Genomic DNA, 18,130 nt, shown 5'->3' with positions numbered 1-18,130 from the left:
CCTTTAATGGGGAAGCAGTTGTGTTTCAACAAATGGAATGGGAAACTGGATATCCACCTGCAAAAGAATGAAATTGCACCTTTATCACACCATATCCAAAAAGTACCTAAAAATTTTTCAAAGACCTAAATACTATCATACCATATACAAAAAGTAACTAAAAATTTTTTAAAGACTTGAATACTAGAGACATATCTTTAAAGGTCTTAGTAGAAATGTAAGGTAATTCTGTACTATTTTAGATTTGGCAATGGATTCTTGTTTATGACAACAAAATATGAATAGCAAAAGAAAAAAATAAATTGAACTTCATCAAAATTAAAATCTATATTTCAAATGATACCAGTGATTGAACTGTTTGATGCTTTTTAAATTTTTTTTTAATGTTTATTTTTGAGATGGAGAGACAGAGAGTGGGGAAAGAGGGGCAGAGAGAGAAGGAGACACAGAATCCGAAGCAGGCTCCAGGCTTTGAGCTGTCAGCACAGAGCCTGACATGAAGCTTGAACCCATGAACTAGGAGGTCATGACCTGAGCCAAAGTCAGACGCTTAACTGACTGAGCTACCTAGGTGCCTCTGCAAGTAACATTTTAAAAACATAATTGTCTTTGGCTCTTCTTATTTTCTGCTTATCTACCTTTTAAAGATGGTAGAGAAAGTTAATTATAAATAGCTTAACAGAAAAGTTGTAGCTAGTTTTGTCATAGAATGATTTTACTCTCTTTACTGAATCTTAAAGCATATTAAATACCTTAAAAAGCAGCAATAACTAGAATTGCATTGTACTGGCACAAAGATCAAAGATCAAGAAGATCAATGAATTCATGGTCCAGAAATACATTCAAACACCTGTAAGAATCAGGTCTAGGACAGATAAATTTTTAAATAAAAAGTTGTTAGATCATTTTCGGGGGAAAAAAACCCCTTAAAGCTGGATCTCTAATTTATTACTTACAAAAAAAAAAAAATTCTTGGTGAGTTTATAAATGTAAAACATTCAACCCAGGGACGCCTGTGTGGCTCAGTTGGTTAAGCATCTGACTTCAGCTCCGGTCATGATCTCATGGTTTGTGAGTTCGAGCCCTGTGTTGGTCTCTGTGTTAACAGCTCAGATCCTGGAGCCTGCTTCAGATTCTGTGTCTCCCTCTCTCTGCCCCTCCCTACTCATACTCTGTCTCTGTCTTTCTCTCAAAAAAAATAAACATCAAAAAAAAAAAACCATTAAAAAAAAACCCAAAACATTCAACCCAAACAGTCCTTGAAAAAATAGAGGCCAATGTCAGGAAAAAAGCAGAAACCCTATTTTAGCCTTTACTCTAAAATAAATTACAAATTTTATTATTTGTTTTGCTGTGCAAATTTTTAGCTTGACATAGTTTTCCTTGTTGATTTTTGCTTTTATTTCTTGTGTTTTTGGTGTTGTATCCAAAAACCCATTGTCAAGACCAATGTTGAGGAAGTTCATTCCTATGTTTTCTTATAGGAGTTTTATGGAATCAGGTTTTATGTTTGAGTCTTTAATCCATTTTGAGTTAATTTTTGTGAGTGCGTAAGATAAGGGTTCAATTTCATTTTTATGCATGTGGTTATCCACTTTTCCCACCACCATTTGTTGAGGACATTATCCTTTCTGCATTGGATGTTCTTGTCTCTCTTGTCAAGTACCAGTGACTTTTTATGTGGGGTTTTATTTCTGTTCCATGGGTCTATTTTTATGCCAGTATCATACTGTTTTAACTGTATAGCTTTGTAGTATGGCTTTAAATCAGGAAATGTGATTCCTCATTCTTATTTCTCAGAACTGCTTTAGCTATTTGGAGTCTTTTGTGGTTCCATACAAATATTAAGATTGCATTTTCTATTTCTGCGAAAAATGTGACTGGAATTTTGATAGGGATTGCATTGAATCTATAGATGGTTTTGTATAATATGGACATAATAACAAAATTAATCATTCTTACAGAGTAGAAGAACATACTTGCCAATCATATTGGATAAGGGATTAATATTCAAAACACATAAAGAGCTCATACAACTCAATAACTAAAAACCGCCAAATAATCCAGTTAAAAATGGCAAAGGAACCAAATGGACATTTTTCTGAAGAAGACATCCAAATGGCCAACAGGTACATGAAAAGATGTTTAATATTACTAATCACCAAGGAAATGCAAATCAAAAACACAATAAGATATCACCTCATGCCTGTCAAAATAGCTATCATCAAGAAGACAAAATATTGGTGAGATTGTGGAAAAAAGGGAACCCTTGTGCACTATTGGTGGGAATGTAAATGGGTTCAGCTATTATGAAAAACTCTATGGACACTCCTCAAAAAATTAAAAACAGAACAATATAATCCAGAGATCTCACTTCTGGGTAAAATGAAAACAGGATATCAAGGGGTGCCTGAGTGGCTAAGTAGATTAACCGTCTGACTCTTGATTTCGACTGAGGTCATGATCTTGTGGTTTGTGAGTTCAAGTCCCGCGTCAGTGTCAGTGTGCACTGTCAGTGTGGAACCTGCTTTGGATCCTCTCTCTCTTCCTCTCTCTCTGCCCCTTCCCCCTCTCAAAATAAATAAAAAAAAAACTTAAAAATAAAAGAAAACAAGATATCAAAAAGATGGCTGGGCATTCTTGGGTGGCCCAGTTTGTTGAGCGTCTGACTCGTTATTTCAACTCAGGTCATGATCCCAGGGTCATGGGATCAAGCTCCATGTTGGGCTCTGCGCTGAGTCTGGAGCCTGCTTAAGATTCTCTCTCTCTCTCTCTCTCTCTCTGCCCCTGTTCCCCACTCACAATGCTCCCTTTCTCTTAAAAAAAAAAAAAGTCTGCAGAAGAGGTATCTGCACTCTCATGTTTCTTGTAGCATTGTTCACAATAGGCATAGTATGGAAACAATCCAAGTGTCTGTCAATGGGTGAATGCATAAAGAATATGTCATGAAATATTATTTAGCCATAAGAAAGAAAGAATCTTGCCCTTTGTGATAACATGGATGGACTTTGAGGAGATTATGCTAAGTGAGACAAATTAAACACAGAAACACAAATACTGTATGTTATCACTTAAATGTGGGATCTATAAAAGCCAATTTCATAGAAACTTATAGTCGAATGGTGGTTACCAGGGAGTAGAGGCATGAGGGGTGGGTGGGGTAACTGTGGAGATGTTCCAGAGTATAAATTTGCAATTAGAAGAATAAGTTCTCAAGATCTAATGCACAGCGTAGTGATTATAGTCAACAATATTGTATTATATGTTTAAAGTTGAAAAGAGACTCAGTCTTCAATGTTGTCACCACAAAAAAGAAACGATAATTGTGTGACCTGTAGAATGCTACTTCAGTCATCATATTGCAATATGTAAGTGTATCAAATCAACATGTTTTACTCCTTAAACTCACACCATGTTTTATGTCAATTAGATCTCAATCCAAAAATAAATAAAAATAAGATAGATTGCATGTGATAAAATAGCTAACATACAAAAATTTTAACTTCACTTTAAGAAGAAACTATATGTAAATTTTGTGTTTTTGCTCTTCAAGAAAGTAACTCATAAGCATAGTAAAATGCCCTGAAGCTTTATCTCTTACTTGATCTCTTGCAATATTCTCACAAATATTCTGTTTCAGCCTTTTTTCTCAACCTCTATAATCTTTTCTCTGTAGTGCAGGTAGAATGATTCTTTAACATTACATCAGACACAGTGCTCAAATTCTCCCAATGGCTTTTCACATCATCGCCTATGATATTCTACCTGGTTTTATACCTGCCTCCTCTCTCACCTCATTTGTTTCTCTCTCCCTTTGATCATCTACTAAGCCTTTGGCCTCTGCCATTCTTCACACATTCAGCACTATTCGACCTCACTTGCTGTTTCTCTGATTGGAGACCTATCCTGCACTTCCTTCTGGTGTCTGATTAAATGTCACCCTCTCAGAGAGGCCTTCCTCAACTCCTTTATGTAAATGGGCAGACCCATATCCCCCAACACTTTTTAATTCTATCTCCTGCTTATCCTTTGTACAACACATTTATACAATGTTTGTGTATCGCGTTTCATCAGATTGTAAACATTTCTAATCCTTTTATATTTCTGACTCCTAGAACACAGTCTTGCACAGTGTAGGTACCTAATGATAAATAGATAAGGAAAATAATTTTTAACTATATAAATCTTCAAAAAAATTAATAAGCAAAATAAGCAAAGTTGAAATGGAAGACCAACATTAAACTAGGTAAATTACTTTGGGGCTGCCTGAGTGGCTCAGTGGGTTAAGCATCTGACTTTTGATTTTGGCTCAGGTCATGATCTCATGGTTCATGGGTTCAAGCCCCATGTCGGATTCTGCACTGAAAGCTTTGAACCTGCTTTGGATTCTCTGTCTCCCCCTCTCTCTGCCCCTTTCCTGCTCTCTCTCTCAAATATAAATAAAACATTTTTTAAAAAGTTATTAAAACTGGGGGAAATTACTTTCAACCTCTAATTTATTACACAAAGCGCTCTTACATATCCCTTGGGAAAACACCAATACTACATATACAAAAACATAGTTAAATGAAAAAGTAATGATAAGAAAATGCAAAAATACATAAAGTTTGCAAACCCACCAGTACCTGAGGAAACGGAAGTAGAAATACCAGTTTTTCCCAGTAAGATTAAGAAACATTTAAAACATGTGACAGTCTGCAGGGTTGATAGGTTGTTTGGGAGGATAGAAACACAGTCTTTGTGTCAAAGCATGGCAAACCACATTGGAAGACAATTTGGAAATATTTATTAGCATTTTTTTTTATTTAAAAAAAAAATTTTTTTTTTAACATTTATTTATTTTTGAGACAGAGAGAGACACAGCATGAACGGGGGAGGGGCAGAGAGAGAGGGAGACACAGAATCGGGAGCAGGTTCCAGGCTCCGAGCCATCGGCCCAGAGCCCGACGCGGGGCTCGAACTTGCGGACCGCAAGATCTTAACCTGAGCTGAAGTCGGACGCTTAACCGACTAAGCCACCCAGGCACCCCTGCATTTTAAATGTGCATCTGTTGCACTTTTAGAACTCTTTATAACCAAAGTACTCGAAGAATTACACAGCCTTTACCTGGCAAAAGTCCATTTAGTTTCTTGAAATAGTAGCGACAGGGAACAAAGCCTACATGTCGTAAGGATAACTCCATTCCCTGGTATGGCATACCAGCACATTTATTCAAGAGTCTGTTCACATAGCTTCCACTGCTTCCTTGATCACCTCATCTAATGTATACTCCAGATTTTGTCTTGTGTCCCAATGGGTGAGGAGCATTCCAATATTTAGTAAAAGAAATCTATCAATACTGTCATGAAAGGATAGTCATAATATGTTATCAAGTTTACAAAACAAATCATAGAAACCTGCAAGAACATAAAGCAATCTATGAACAATGATTTCTTTAGAGGAGTGGAATGGGGACGTAGCCCTTTTACTTTATACTACACTTGGCTGCTTGATTTAATTTTTACCACGGCGTGTGTTCTTACTCGACACTTGAAAATACCCAAGAACAACAAAATGTTGACATTATCTTTAAAATACAGTAATTACCAATATCCTTCAACAGTTTCAAATTGAGGTTGGTGTTTGGAATCATAACTTTATTGCTTTACATTTTCTCTCTCTCAAGAATGAGGGCATGGGGGAGAGCATGCGTGCGAGCACAAGAGGGCAGGTAAGCATACGTAAGGGTGTCTGCAGGTGAGATGTTCTCACTTTATCTCCACTTGAGAGGTGTGGGGCATTTGGGGGCCAAACACAGAGGAATTGTGGTGTACACAAGAGAAAGAAGAACTCGAACTTTTTGTTTTTTACTCCTACAAAAAGCACCACCCTTCACCATAAAAACAGTATTTAAATTTTTTTTTTAATTTTTATTTTTGAGAGACAGAGAGAGACAAATCATGAGCAGGGGAGGGGGCAGAGAGAGAGGGAGACACAGAATCTGAAGCAGGCTCCAGGCTCCGAGCTGTCAGCACAGAGCCCGATGCAGGGCTAGAACCCATCAACTGTGAGATCATGACCTGAGCCAAAGTCCATCGCTTAGCTGACTGAGCCACCCAGAAACCCCCTCCCGTTAATTTTTTTTTTAATGTTCAGCATTTTTAATTGAGAAAATGGAAGTTGTTAGCACTTGTTCAGTATTCCCATGAGTCTCTGTTAGTGTAGGGAACTTGTATTATACTCCCTGTTTTGCTTGTTTGTTTGTTTGTTTTTCCATATTGTTAGTTTGGACTTATCTAGGTGAAACTTATTTTGTACCAGTACATATTGTTTTTTAAAGACAGTTTTTTAATATAAAGGATTGAATGGAAAGTTTTCACCACCATTTATAGATACTCATGACATAGTATCTCAACTCTTACTAGTACTAAGCAGGAGTTTTGGAATGTCCTTCTGGTATGGAGCGGGATTTGAAATCTATAACAAACATGAGGTTCAAAAAAATGGATAAGAACTCTACCACATCTGTTTCTAGTACTATGACTGTGACTAATCCTAATAATAGTCATTACTATTTCTAGCATTTATTGAGTGTTCAGATTTTACCAGAAACTATTCCAGGTGGTCTATGCATGTGTAGACTCAATATATGTAAAGTATTTAGAAACGGGCTTGGTGCATATTAAATGCTCACAAGTATTAACCATTATTATTATATACAATAAGTTGGGAATTATTACAATTGTATATTAGAGAAAACCTGAGATACTAAGTTTAAGGAAACTTCCCAGGGCCATGCAGCTGACAAATAACATTATCAGGATTTGAACCAAGGCAGTCTGACTCCTGAGTCCATTCTCTTAATATTACCTACACAATTGTTTTCAGTGAAAGAAATCTAACATGTTACAATGTGTCATGTGAATGATTCATATTATTTGATCCTTAAATTAGGTGAAGGTACCAAGAACATTGCGAGAAATTGGTTCATTTGCCATCTTTTGCCAGAAAATTCCAAGGAAGTCAGAACTAGCCTCTCTAAACATTAGAAGAAATTATTTTAACTCAAACTTAAAAAGCATTCTTGTGTATGGTGTAAGAAAGTAGGCTTTAAGTATAATAGAGCTATGTTGCACAATAATCTGCGATTAAAAAGGAAAGGACTGGAGTTTTTTTAGGCTGGTAGATTGTAATTACCTAATTGGAATATTAATTCCGTTTGTCTTCCTTTGAAGGATGTTTCATCTTTTGTTTTACTCCTTGGTGGTACATCCAATTACTGAAAACAGGATGTGCCTGTAAAAAAAAAAAAAAAAAAAAAAAAAATCCAATTCCCAGCATTGAGGAGCAAAAGCCCATCTACTACTAATTGTTGTCATTGAAACTAAGTACCACACAAAGCCAAACAACAAATGGTAATGCTAACAATTAAAGGAAGAAAAAGAACAGTCTCACTACATTGCGTAATAGGAAAAACAGGGAAAATGTGTTTAAGGATTTAGGCATGCTTCCCCACGATTGAGACTACTAAAAGGGGAGAAACTTTGGAATGAGTTAGTTGCACTTGTCAGTTTCATTTTGTCTTGTTTTGTGAAAAATATACAGAGGTGGTACAGGGCTCATATATTTACTGGACACTGCTCCACTGAAAATGCTGAAATCCACATACCCACCGCCCATCTCAACTGCAACAGCATTATTCACAGTGGACAACTTCTCCCTTTGGTTTGTTTCTGTAATGATAACAGAATGCTTGGTTTAAAACTCAATGCACCTATAGCAGTCAAATGTCAAAGGAGGGGGGGAAATGATGCCATTTTAGTATTTTGCAATAAAGTGTCAAAAATCCTTCAGTAAAAAAAAATCTATTATCTATCTATCTATCTATCTATCTATCTATCTATCATCTATCTATCCATTATCTATCTATCTATCATCTATCTATCTAGTCATTATCTATCTATCTATCTGGTAGCATCAAAGACTAAATGAGACCATATCATGCTTTCAATCAGGTCTGTGTTTATATTCTACTGAACAGTAGAAACTATTCCCAATTACTTAATTTATATACAAGGAACTTCCAGAAGCTCTTTCATGAACTTCAATGACAAGATGTACAGGACAGATATTACTTACTAAATGTATTTATTGATGTTCTACAGTTCTACAGACTGTAGAGAGAACATTTTACTTTATCATTTGTATTGGGGTGCTGCCATTTAGAAGGAACTAGAGCTGTCTCAGTTGTTTTATTTACAGTTCAACCCCACACATAAACAAACAAAGGCTTTTATTACGTAATTTTCTTTTGAGTTTGGCACATTTTAGGTTCCATTCTGCAATTCCTTAGCCAAACCTTTTCTAAGCATTAGAGGATTCCGTTCCTTGAATGTCTTGGGATCGTGTATTTAACTATTTCAAATCTATGTCCTGTTTTTAGAGTGCATATAAGTTTCTTAGGTGTGGGATTTTCTATATGTAGGGATTGTGCCTGTTATCTTTTCTCTACAGAAGTCACGACAGTTCTTAAGTTATGTTTTCTGATGCTGATGCTGAGGAAGATGACACCAGGTTAAGCGTGGCCAAATATTTTCAGAATGAAAGATGTGTGCTTCAGCTCATGCTCCTCTCACATTTGGTGGAAGGAGCAACAGTTGATATCATGGTATGCAAGTCAAGTAGCTGCAGTTACCAAAGGTCAGGGCTGGACTTGGTAACAAAGACCCTACCTTTAATTTCATTTTAATTAATACTTGCTAGATTTATCCTTTGTAGGTTTCCCAAGATCCTATTTCTGAATTCTAGTGCTTTTGATAACCCTCTAAACTTTGTGCCATCTTGAAATTCAAAAGATATGCTTTCTTTACATCACCCAATGGACAAAAATGTAAGTGAGAGACTAACAGAGTAACATACTTCCCTTCCGAACGTTGTCAGCCCATTCTTCTGGACTCTTATTGAGTTATGATTGTTCAGTCAGTTATCCAACTAATTTCTCAGGTAACCAGCCCTTACTGCTTCCACTTTACCAGTGGTTCCACTACCAGATGGGACTGACAATCCTAAAGGTCTCAGTGGCCATGTCAGGTTTCTACTGTTGGCTACCATTTACTACCATTCAGTGGCTCAAAACAGCATACATTATCTCACAGTGCAAATAGAGATCTCTTAATAAAGCAAAAGTTTTAATAAATCAACACTTTACCAGAGTCTTTTCCTGCAAACAAGAGGTTGGTCAGGCTGCATTCCATTTTAGAGGTTGAGCTCCTCTTCCAAGTTCATGTGGTTGTTAGCAGAATTCAATTCCTAGGATTGTTAACACTGTAGGCAGAGCTGTTCTCCTCTGAGTTGGTTAGGGGCTATGTTGAGGGGCTAGAGGCCTCACACAGTTTCTCACCAAAGTATTGTTTTTTGGGCCATTCATACCAAAGCAGCTTTCATACTCAAGGCCAGAAAGAGTCCCTCCCCTGTAGTCTGTTAAGGCAGAGTCATTTACAGTGTAACATAGTCAAGGGTATGCCATCCCCTCACCTTTGCCAGATACCAGAACCTAATCAAGGGGTTGACTGTCCCCTCACCTTTGCGTATTCTATTAGTAAGAAACAAAATAAATTATTCTTGCACTTGAGGGATTATGCATGGGTGTGACTCATCAGGAGTCACTTTAGGCTGTGCATGCCACAGTGGTTTAACAAAATTAAGGGTTAATTTCCTATGCATTCAAAATTTGCTACAGTATTTTTTTTTTAAGTTTACCTATGTATTTTGAGAGACCCAGAGAGAGCACTAAAGCAGGGATGGGGAGGAGAGAGATGAGGACAGAGGATCCAAAGTAGGCTCTGTGCTGACAGCAGAGAGCCTGATGCAGAACTTGAACTCACAAACCATGAGATCATGACCTGAACTGAAGTCTGATAGTTAACTGACTGAGCCACCCAGGTGCCCCCAAATTTACTGCAGTTCTGAGTAAATATACAGGGAAGTTTTCCTCCGTGTGGAGATACAGTCACCCAGGCTGCCTCAATCTTGTGACAATTACAACTCAACTCAAGATCATGACCACCATGGCAAGGGGCACAATGATGGAGGGTCTCAAACCAACAGTTAAAATTATCACTTATAGCTACAGCACAAAGGCCAAAACTAGTCATGAGTCTCTACCTTTCTGCAAAAAGATAGGGCATGCAATCTTCCCAGAGAAGAGGGAGACCTGGTTTCTAACACAGTCATCTTAAGAAAACTTCCTTTCAATTTTTGATGGTATGTATATGAATTTATTTTATTATCAATATGCTTTTTATGGATTGAGTTGTGTCTTCAAAATTTATTTTACACTTCTAACTCCCAACGTGACTATACAAGACAGGCGTTTAAGTATGCAATTGAGATTAAATATGGTCCTAAGGGTAGGCCCCTAATCCAATGACTGGTGTCCTTATAAGAAAAGGAAGAGACTCTAGGAATGCACATGCATAGTGGAAAGACCGTGCGAGGACACAGCAAAAAAGTGGTCATCTGCAAGTGAAGGAGAGAGGCCTCAAGACAAGCAAAACCTGCTGATACCTTGATCTTGGACTTCTAGGCTCCAGAACTGTGAGAGATACATTTCTATTTTTTGAGCCACATACTCTGTGATATTTTTTACTACAGCTTTAGCAAACTAATACAACACAAAAGAAAAAGAAATGTAATTAGCCTCATATTTAAAGTTTTATAACTCACTTTCACCTATTTGCTTATTGTCTTGTGAATCATACGTTAGTTTGTTTGTTTTTAATTCCCATACTATAGATCATTATTAGGCAGAGACTCTGGAGAGAAAATGTAACTTATGCAAAGTTACCTAGCTAACTAGTGTATCAAACTCAATACAATGTTTACTTTGTGTTCTGGGGTAATTCAAATTGTCAGTAGTAAGTCCTATCAGCAAAACTGGTTATTTAAGTAGCCTATAAAAACATTGGCTTTTGGGCATAAAAGGATATGTGACCTAAGCTTACTATCTTAAGTTTATTAAGATTTCCCCCATGGAAACTTCTATTTAATTGAACATTCCCATACAGCATCAATTTTAGCAACTATGGCTTTGAGTTTAACAATGCTTTAAAATTTTCTATAGTCTTAGAAAACAGTATTTGAGGCAACTAATTGTAGCAACAATGTTTTCTAGTGTTATTACTAGGGGACATATGTTCACAGCCAAATCTCTATGAATGGAATATCCAGGGATCTCACTTTGGGTAGCTTTTATCAGTAGAATTGTAAATATGACTGGGGGAGTGAAGAGATTATTGTTTAAGTAATAAGGAAATTCCTCCCACCCCCATTAAATGTTTGGTCTTGTTAAGTGCACTCTTCCACAATGTGGGCAATCACGTTTCCTTGGTACATTTAACATAATTAATATATGCATTTGTATTTGGAAAGATCTTTCTTCTTTCCTCTTTGTTCATGACGTGAACCTTACCTTTATACCTATTTTCTTTACTGGCTAGTCTCATCTGTCCTTAAAATCTACTTTTGCTCACTGAATATTAGATTATCGAATTTGCTAAAATGCATAGAACTCATTTATGCATCATAAACATTTTTTCCTCTATCTCTCTTTCTTATTGTCCAAAATAGTTTAAACTATTTGCTTAATTCCTTTTGTGTTAATACACGTACTCAGTGCCACTTGACTACAGTTTTCATGAGATTTTTTAAATAACTTTAAAGCTTAACCATTCACATCCATCACTGCATCCCGATCTCATTTTCTATGAGACTTGCATCTGTTTTGTTTAATTATGACATAAGTTCATTTTGTATTTCTCACCGCCATCATCCCCCATTAACATCCCAAGTCACCTTGGTGTCTATTTGAAGATTCAACCAGCTATACCCCATCCCCAAACATCAGCTGGGGCTGCAGTCCAGCCTCATGCTGGAACGCCCATCGAAACTCTTGCTTCACTCTGAGCCGATGATACTCTCAAAATTCAGAGGCACCTCAGGCCGACCCCAGGGACCTTCAGCAAGTGGTTAGCCACTATTTCCAGCCAAGTCTATGGGGGTTTGCGTGATGGAGGTTTGGCTTTAGGTTCACAGACTGCTGCCGTGTTAATAAAAGCATATGCAAAACTGCACACACAGTCTTTTTTTTTTCTTAAATAAGTGCCCATTAAAAATAACTATATGATAATTAATGAGGAAGGAAAGTATTACAGTGTAGATGGTTTGTCAATATTGTAGTTAGGTCATTCATCTGTGGAGCAGTGATATTCACCTACTTTCTCCTTTGTTTCAGAGAGGTAGAGTTAATATTTCACTTCTTATTTTAGACACTCTCTCAAGCATTATTTTAAACAAGCAAACAGGGACCACTTCCAAGATAAAGAAAGTCGCCATTCTTCGATGATGAATTCATAATGAAGGGAATCCTCACTCCAAATGGACTTCTGTAAGGCACCATTCCCCTGAAACTCATGTTCCTAAGTATGTGAGGAGAACCAGTTAATGAATGTTAAATTAAGTTGTAGCATACTTAGAGACATGGGCAATGTTTATGTGACACTAGTTTACTTTAAAACACTCCCTATTGACCTTTACAAAAATAATACAATAGCAATTTGAGATGAATATTTACAGTGGGTGAAATAGTTCGGGAGTGCTAATTCCCAAACCACTGTTTGTGAAACGTCCTGCTTCTTTGATCTGTATTTTCTCAGGCTTCTTCAGGCAGAAACGGCAAAATTGCCAAGTTCCACGAGACAATTTCTTACGGGAGAACAGGCAGGACCCGCGGCCCTGAAAGGGTAGCAATGAAGCAGACCCGGTTGCTAAAATGAAATCACTTAATTTGTCACGTGAGCGTGCCTACCCAGAAACTATTAGCTGCGTTGGAAGAAAGACTGAAAATACGTAAACTCTAAGAGAAGGTATCTTTTCAGCGAAAAATCTGACGTAGTCATTAATACCTGGCACTTTCATATCAAAAACGCTCTTTCAAACATTAGTTTTATTGGTTGATGAATATCTCTGCAGCATGGCTCTCTCTATTCAGGCCTCATATATGTGTAAGTTGTGACGGAAATATTTTAAATCAAAGCTGCAAAATAAGCATAGTTAGAGAGCTAACGTGAGGATTTTTACTTCATTTACATTCATTACATATTATGAGTTTAATTACCTTCCTCAAATAATACCAGTATGAAGGAAAGATGCTGAAGAAGGCGTACTTCTATGATGATTTTATTGATTGTGACTGATGGATGGCACCAACATTTCATAGTGAAGAATCATGGTTTTGTTACATCAGGAAAATTAAATTGGGAGAGTTATTTTCTTTCCCAGTGATAGTGGCAGTTAGAATATTTCACCTGTAATGAGATGTGTGCGTTATGTGCCATCGTGAACCACGGCTCAGCCATTAAATATATGTAAATGAAGAGAAACACAAGAGAGCCCGGGCATAATAACGTGCAGAACAGAGAAATGGATCCTGGAAAGTGATTAATTTATTTGATGATGCCTCAAGTGAGGAATTTTAGGTCACAAATGAAGTGACAGAATGACAAATTACCATTTTAAAGAATTTACTGGGCATCATTACTGAACAATTGTCAGGTAGTTTATGGTGGCTGAGAAGATGGTATAAATATAGATCTTTTCCTTATCTGAGATGAATTATTAATCACCTTTTTAAAAATCTTTGTGAGTGATGGTTGGCTGTCTGATTGGAAATAATGTGTTCTACAATTTTAACTAAATTCTAATATGATATGTAACAGGAATCTTTACAATTAAAGTCTCAGTGGAGAGTGGTAGGAGGTTTACAGTCAATTGCGGTTTTAATGTGATAGAAGAGGATGAATCCACTCGCATATTTCAATAGATTTCCTTAGGTATATTATCCCTGCTGTGATGTTATTCAAATGTTTACAGTTTATTTTCATTTGAAAAATGACATTCAGATACTTAAATTGTTTTCCTTGGTTTATTAGTTAATGAAAATGAAATTCTAGTAATTACTATAGTTTTGCAGCCTGCCACATTATTTAAAGTGAAGTGACTGCCTTTGTCAGCGGCATTATAAATGTCATCTTCCTGTGTTTTGTTCAATTTTTGTTTGCTTTGTCTATGTTATGTCCCTTCTCTGTTATATGTCACTGTGTCTAATACCAGTACCAACTGGAGTGTGGAAGACAAAGTTACAATGTGAAATAAAGACATTTTCTCAAGTTTGGGGTTTTTTTTTGGTGTATTTTGATAATTAAAGTACGCACCAACCTACTTTGTACATAGCACTAACCATTCCAAAAATAAAACCAAAATTCTCTATTACGAGGTACGCTGAAAAATCCAAACACATTTTAAGATGTCTGTGTCAGGCTGTTTAAACCGGAGTTTATACATCGATTCGTGTCTGATCAGCTTCTTAGATCAAATGTATTTGCTGTTGCAAAGTGTTTTATTATTATTGTTGCTATTATTGATAAGGACTAAAGGCAGCAATTGTTTTTTAAACAGTGTATGCTAGTTATCTAACGGAGTAGAAATGTCTAGAAAAACTATGTTTGACAAGCTTGCTCTTAAAGCAAGCAGATAGCAGTTGCTATTTAAGAAGGTCCTAAAAGGCTAATCTTTCACCTGGAAGGAAGTCTGAGATTTTGCTCCTTTTTCCCCCTTATGTGCACCTCCTCGTTTTAATCTTGATTCATTCTGAGAGTATATGAAAAATTTAAATAAGTATTCCCTGTGTTACCCATGACATCTTACATTGCTGAACTGGCAAGAAATTTAAATTTTGAATGTACATGCTACTTTTTAAAATCATTTTGCTTTTATCCTCCCCCACCCCCCATAGTGGGTGGTAGAATTTTACAGAATCTTTCTGTCGGTAAAAGAAAAAAAAAAAACAAAAACAAAACTAAAAGAATTGTTTGCTTTTAATTTCAGGTCCGGTCTCTACATGGCATGCTGAGTTTAGGGAAATCTGCATGCTGCTTTCCTTTCCCACAAAAGACGCTGAGGTGTCCCTGGTGTGCCTAACGGCACATTTCAGGTCAGTCCACTCCGGCGTTTTTCCATTAGAGATGACCTGCACCTTTCAGTTGTCTTTTATTCTTGCCTGCCGCAGAAAATATAAACATACAAACAAATGAGTGAGGGCATGCCCCTCTAAAGAAAATTCAAGTCCTGGATGAGGTGCTAGAGAGAGACTGGGCTTGTTTAACCCGGCACGGTTCAGAGTGAGCAAGAGTGTATCAGAGGGGAGAGTCACTGTTGTGCGTGAACTCAGCCCTTCTGCCACACTTTAAATATCTTTCCTCTTCTGCCAGCTTACATCAGCTGTCAGACAGAGTTGCAAAAATGCAGTGGAGATGCCGTTGACTCCAGTGTATTGAGAGAGCAAAAAAGATCCCTAAGTAAAATGGTGAAGAAGAGATTTTAAATGAACTTACAGACATGGAAGAGAGGATGCTTTGTGCAGTCATAAGACTGGGATTCTTGGCCTTTTGCATGATTCAAGATGAGCATAGAGGAGGAAGAGGAACATCTGATTAATTGAAATGTCATGATTGGTCACTGTGTGCCAAGCGTATAGAGAAAAACATAAAAATGTTGACTGTGCCCTTAACGAACTTACTCACTGATGAGCAGTTGGGCCACAAAAAATGTCCAGACGTTTCTTGTAACTCCATAAACTGATATTTCTGAGGAGTTTTATAATACTGAAATGATCTAATTATCTTCATTTCTTCTCCTTCTATCAGGGTTGGTTTATTCCAGGAGCAACACTTCTTTGACTGCCTTTTTCCTTCCAAATTCTTGCCGTGGCATTTCTCCTATCAAAGGGAAATCCAACCACATAGCTCCAGACACCTTCTCCTTACTTCTATTTCCCCAACATTTTGTTATAAAAATTTTCACACACATAGAAAAAGAACACTCATGTAGCCACTACCTTGATTTACCATTGATGTTTTGCTACACTCATTTTATCACACATGTAACCATCCATCATCAATCCATCTGGTAATCTTTTTTTTTAATTTTTTTAACGTTTATTTATTTTTGAGGCAGAGAGAGACAGAGAATGAATGGGGGGAGGGTCAGAGAGAGAGACACACACAGAATCAGAAGCAGGCTCCAGGTTCTGAGCTGTCAGCACAGAGCCTGACGCGGGGCTCGAACTCATGGACCGCGAGATCACGACCTGAGCCGAAGTCGGACGCTTAACCAACTGAGCCACCCAGTCGCCCCCCATCTGGTAATCTTTAAACATATTTCCAAGTAAGTTGCAGACATCATTACATTTCCCCTAAATACTTCAGCATGCCTATAGTTAACTATTATTTTTGTGTTTTTTTTTTCTCTTGAACTAAATTTTACACACGATGGAATATATTCTTATTGAGTTTCAGTAAATGCACACATTTGTATAACACAGACCCCTATCAAGATATAGGACATCACTATCACCCCGGAAAATTTCCTCACCCCCTTTCTGATCAGTGTCCTACCTCCACTCTCATCAGAAGAAACTGCCGTTCTGATTTTTTTTTTATATAATAAAAGTTGGTTTTGCCTGTTTTAGAGCTTCCTATAAAATGGAGTCATACAACATGTTCTGCTATGTGTCTGGCTGCTTTCACTAAGGAATTCTTTTGAGATTCACCTACATTGCTGGTTTTCTTTTTATGGCTGAGTTGTGTTATATTCTCTGAATACAATGCAATTTGTCTACTTATGTTCCTACTAATGGACATTTGGGTTATTTCTAAAGTTTTGGGGTATTACGTTTTTTTTTTTTTTTAATTTCTTTAATTGGGGTATTATGAATAAAGCCACTATAGACATTCTTTTTATGAACATAGATTTTTGATTCTTTTGGATAAATATCTATATGTGGGATTGCTGGCTCATAGAGTGTATGGTTGTTTTAAGGAACTGATATATATATGTTTTTAACAATATCATTATGCCAGTGTATATTCCACCCACAATAACTAAAATTTTGGTCATTTTACTTCTTTGACAACATCTGGTGTTGTCAGTCTTTTTATTTAAGGCCATCTTTTGTTTTTACTTTTTTGTTTTCCTTTCATCTTTCATGTGTCTTCAATCACTCTCTTTCTTCAAGATGATTATTATGTCCTAATCAGCCTTCAAACATGCTCTGGTGTTCTACTCCTCACAAAACAAAGAACACAAAAAAATTTTGACCAAAAATCTCCCTCCAGCTACCAAATTATTTCTCTATGCTCCTTAACAACTCAGCTTCTGCACTTTATCAACTAAGCTGCTTCTACTTTATCACGTGACACTTCCTGACTTCTGGATGTTGGGGTTGCTCTTTAGCCCTTGGTCCTAGACCTACCTACATTCTGGTTATGCATCTTTTCCTTAAGAATTGTGTTTCCATGTTTAAACCAATCCCAATGCCAACAATTCTCAGACTTATATCTCTGGCTTGAACTTTCCTTTGAGTTTCACCTGCCTACTTTCCATTTCCATTTCCACATTTCTCTGATGCTGATAGCTCAAAGTCACCATACCTGATTTTGATCTTATGCTTTTCCAATTATGCTGTTCCTCCAGGATTCTCAGTCTTTGCTAGGATTCTGCATTTCTTCTTACTTTGAGATTTAAAAAAATTAATAATTTTTATATCTAGTTAAACACACTAAGACATATACTTTGGAAAAAGATTAAAATAATCTAAAAGAAGTACCTAAAATATCTGATGTCTAAAAAGAAATTAGTCAATACCTAGAATGAATTAAACATCTATTTACCAATACTTAGTGAATATAGCAAAAGTCATTCACAGTGAGTGGAAAACTTGCAGGCTTAAAATATTTATATCATAAAAGAAGAAGGATAAACATGGATGAGTTAATAGGTAATTCAGATAATAGAAAATGAACAAAAGATAAATCTCAACTAAATGAATGATGAAATAAATGATGACCAGAAAAGAATAAAATTGAACTGATATAAGAAATAAAACAAGTGGCATGATCAAAAAATGATTATAGGATGATCTTAACACTAAGTTGCATATTATGAGAAACTTAAAGTCCCTAGGCTCATTCTAAAGTTGGAGGGATATTATAGAAAGTAGAGCTCTAATCTGATAGAACTGATGTCTTTATAAGC

The 18,130-nt window shown here is 36.6% G+C and overlaps 1 long non-coding RNA gene across 1 annotated transcript in view; it reads left to right on the top strand.

Moving 5' to 3' along the window:
* Positions 1-14,208, top strand: part of LOC123598944 — a 28,909-nt gene extending 14,701 nt beyond the window's left edge. Inside the window, exons 2-3 of the long non-coding RNA XR_006712890.1 lie at positions 8,495-8,648; positions 12,694-14,208. This is a non-coding gene — a long non-coding RNA (uncharacterized LOC123598944). The remainder of the gene's footprint in view (positions 1-8,494; positions 8,649-12,693) is intronic.
* The last annotated feature ends 3,922 nt before the right edge of the window (positions 14,209-18,130 follow it).

This window comes from Leopardus geoffroyi, chromosome C1 (genome assembly GCF_018350155.1).
Source record: "Leopardus geoffroyi isolate Oge1 chromosome C1, O.geoffroyi_Oge1_pat1.0, whole genome shotgun sequence".
NCBI classification, from domain to species: Eukaryota; Metazoa; Chordata; class Mammalia; order Carnivora; family Felidae; genus Leopardus; species Leopardus geoffroyi.
Note: the sequence above shows the minus strand (reverse complement) of the source record. Positions and strands in the feature narration are given on the sequence as shown.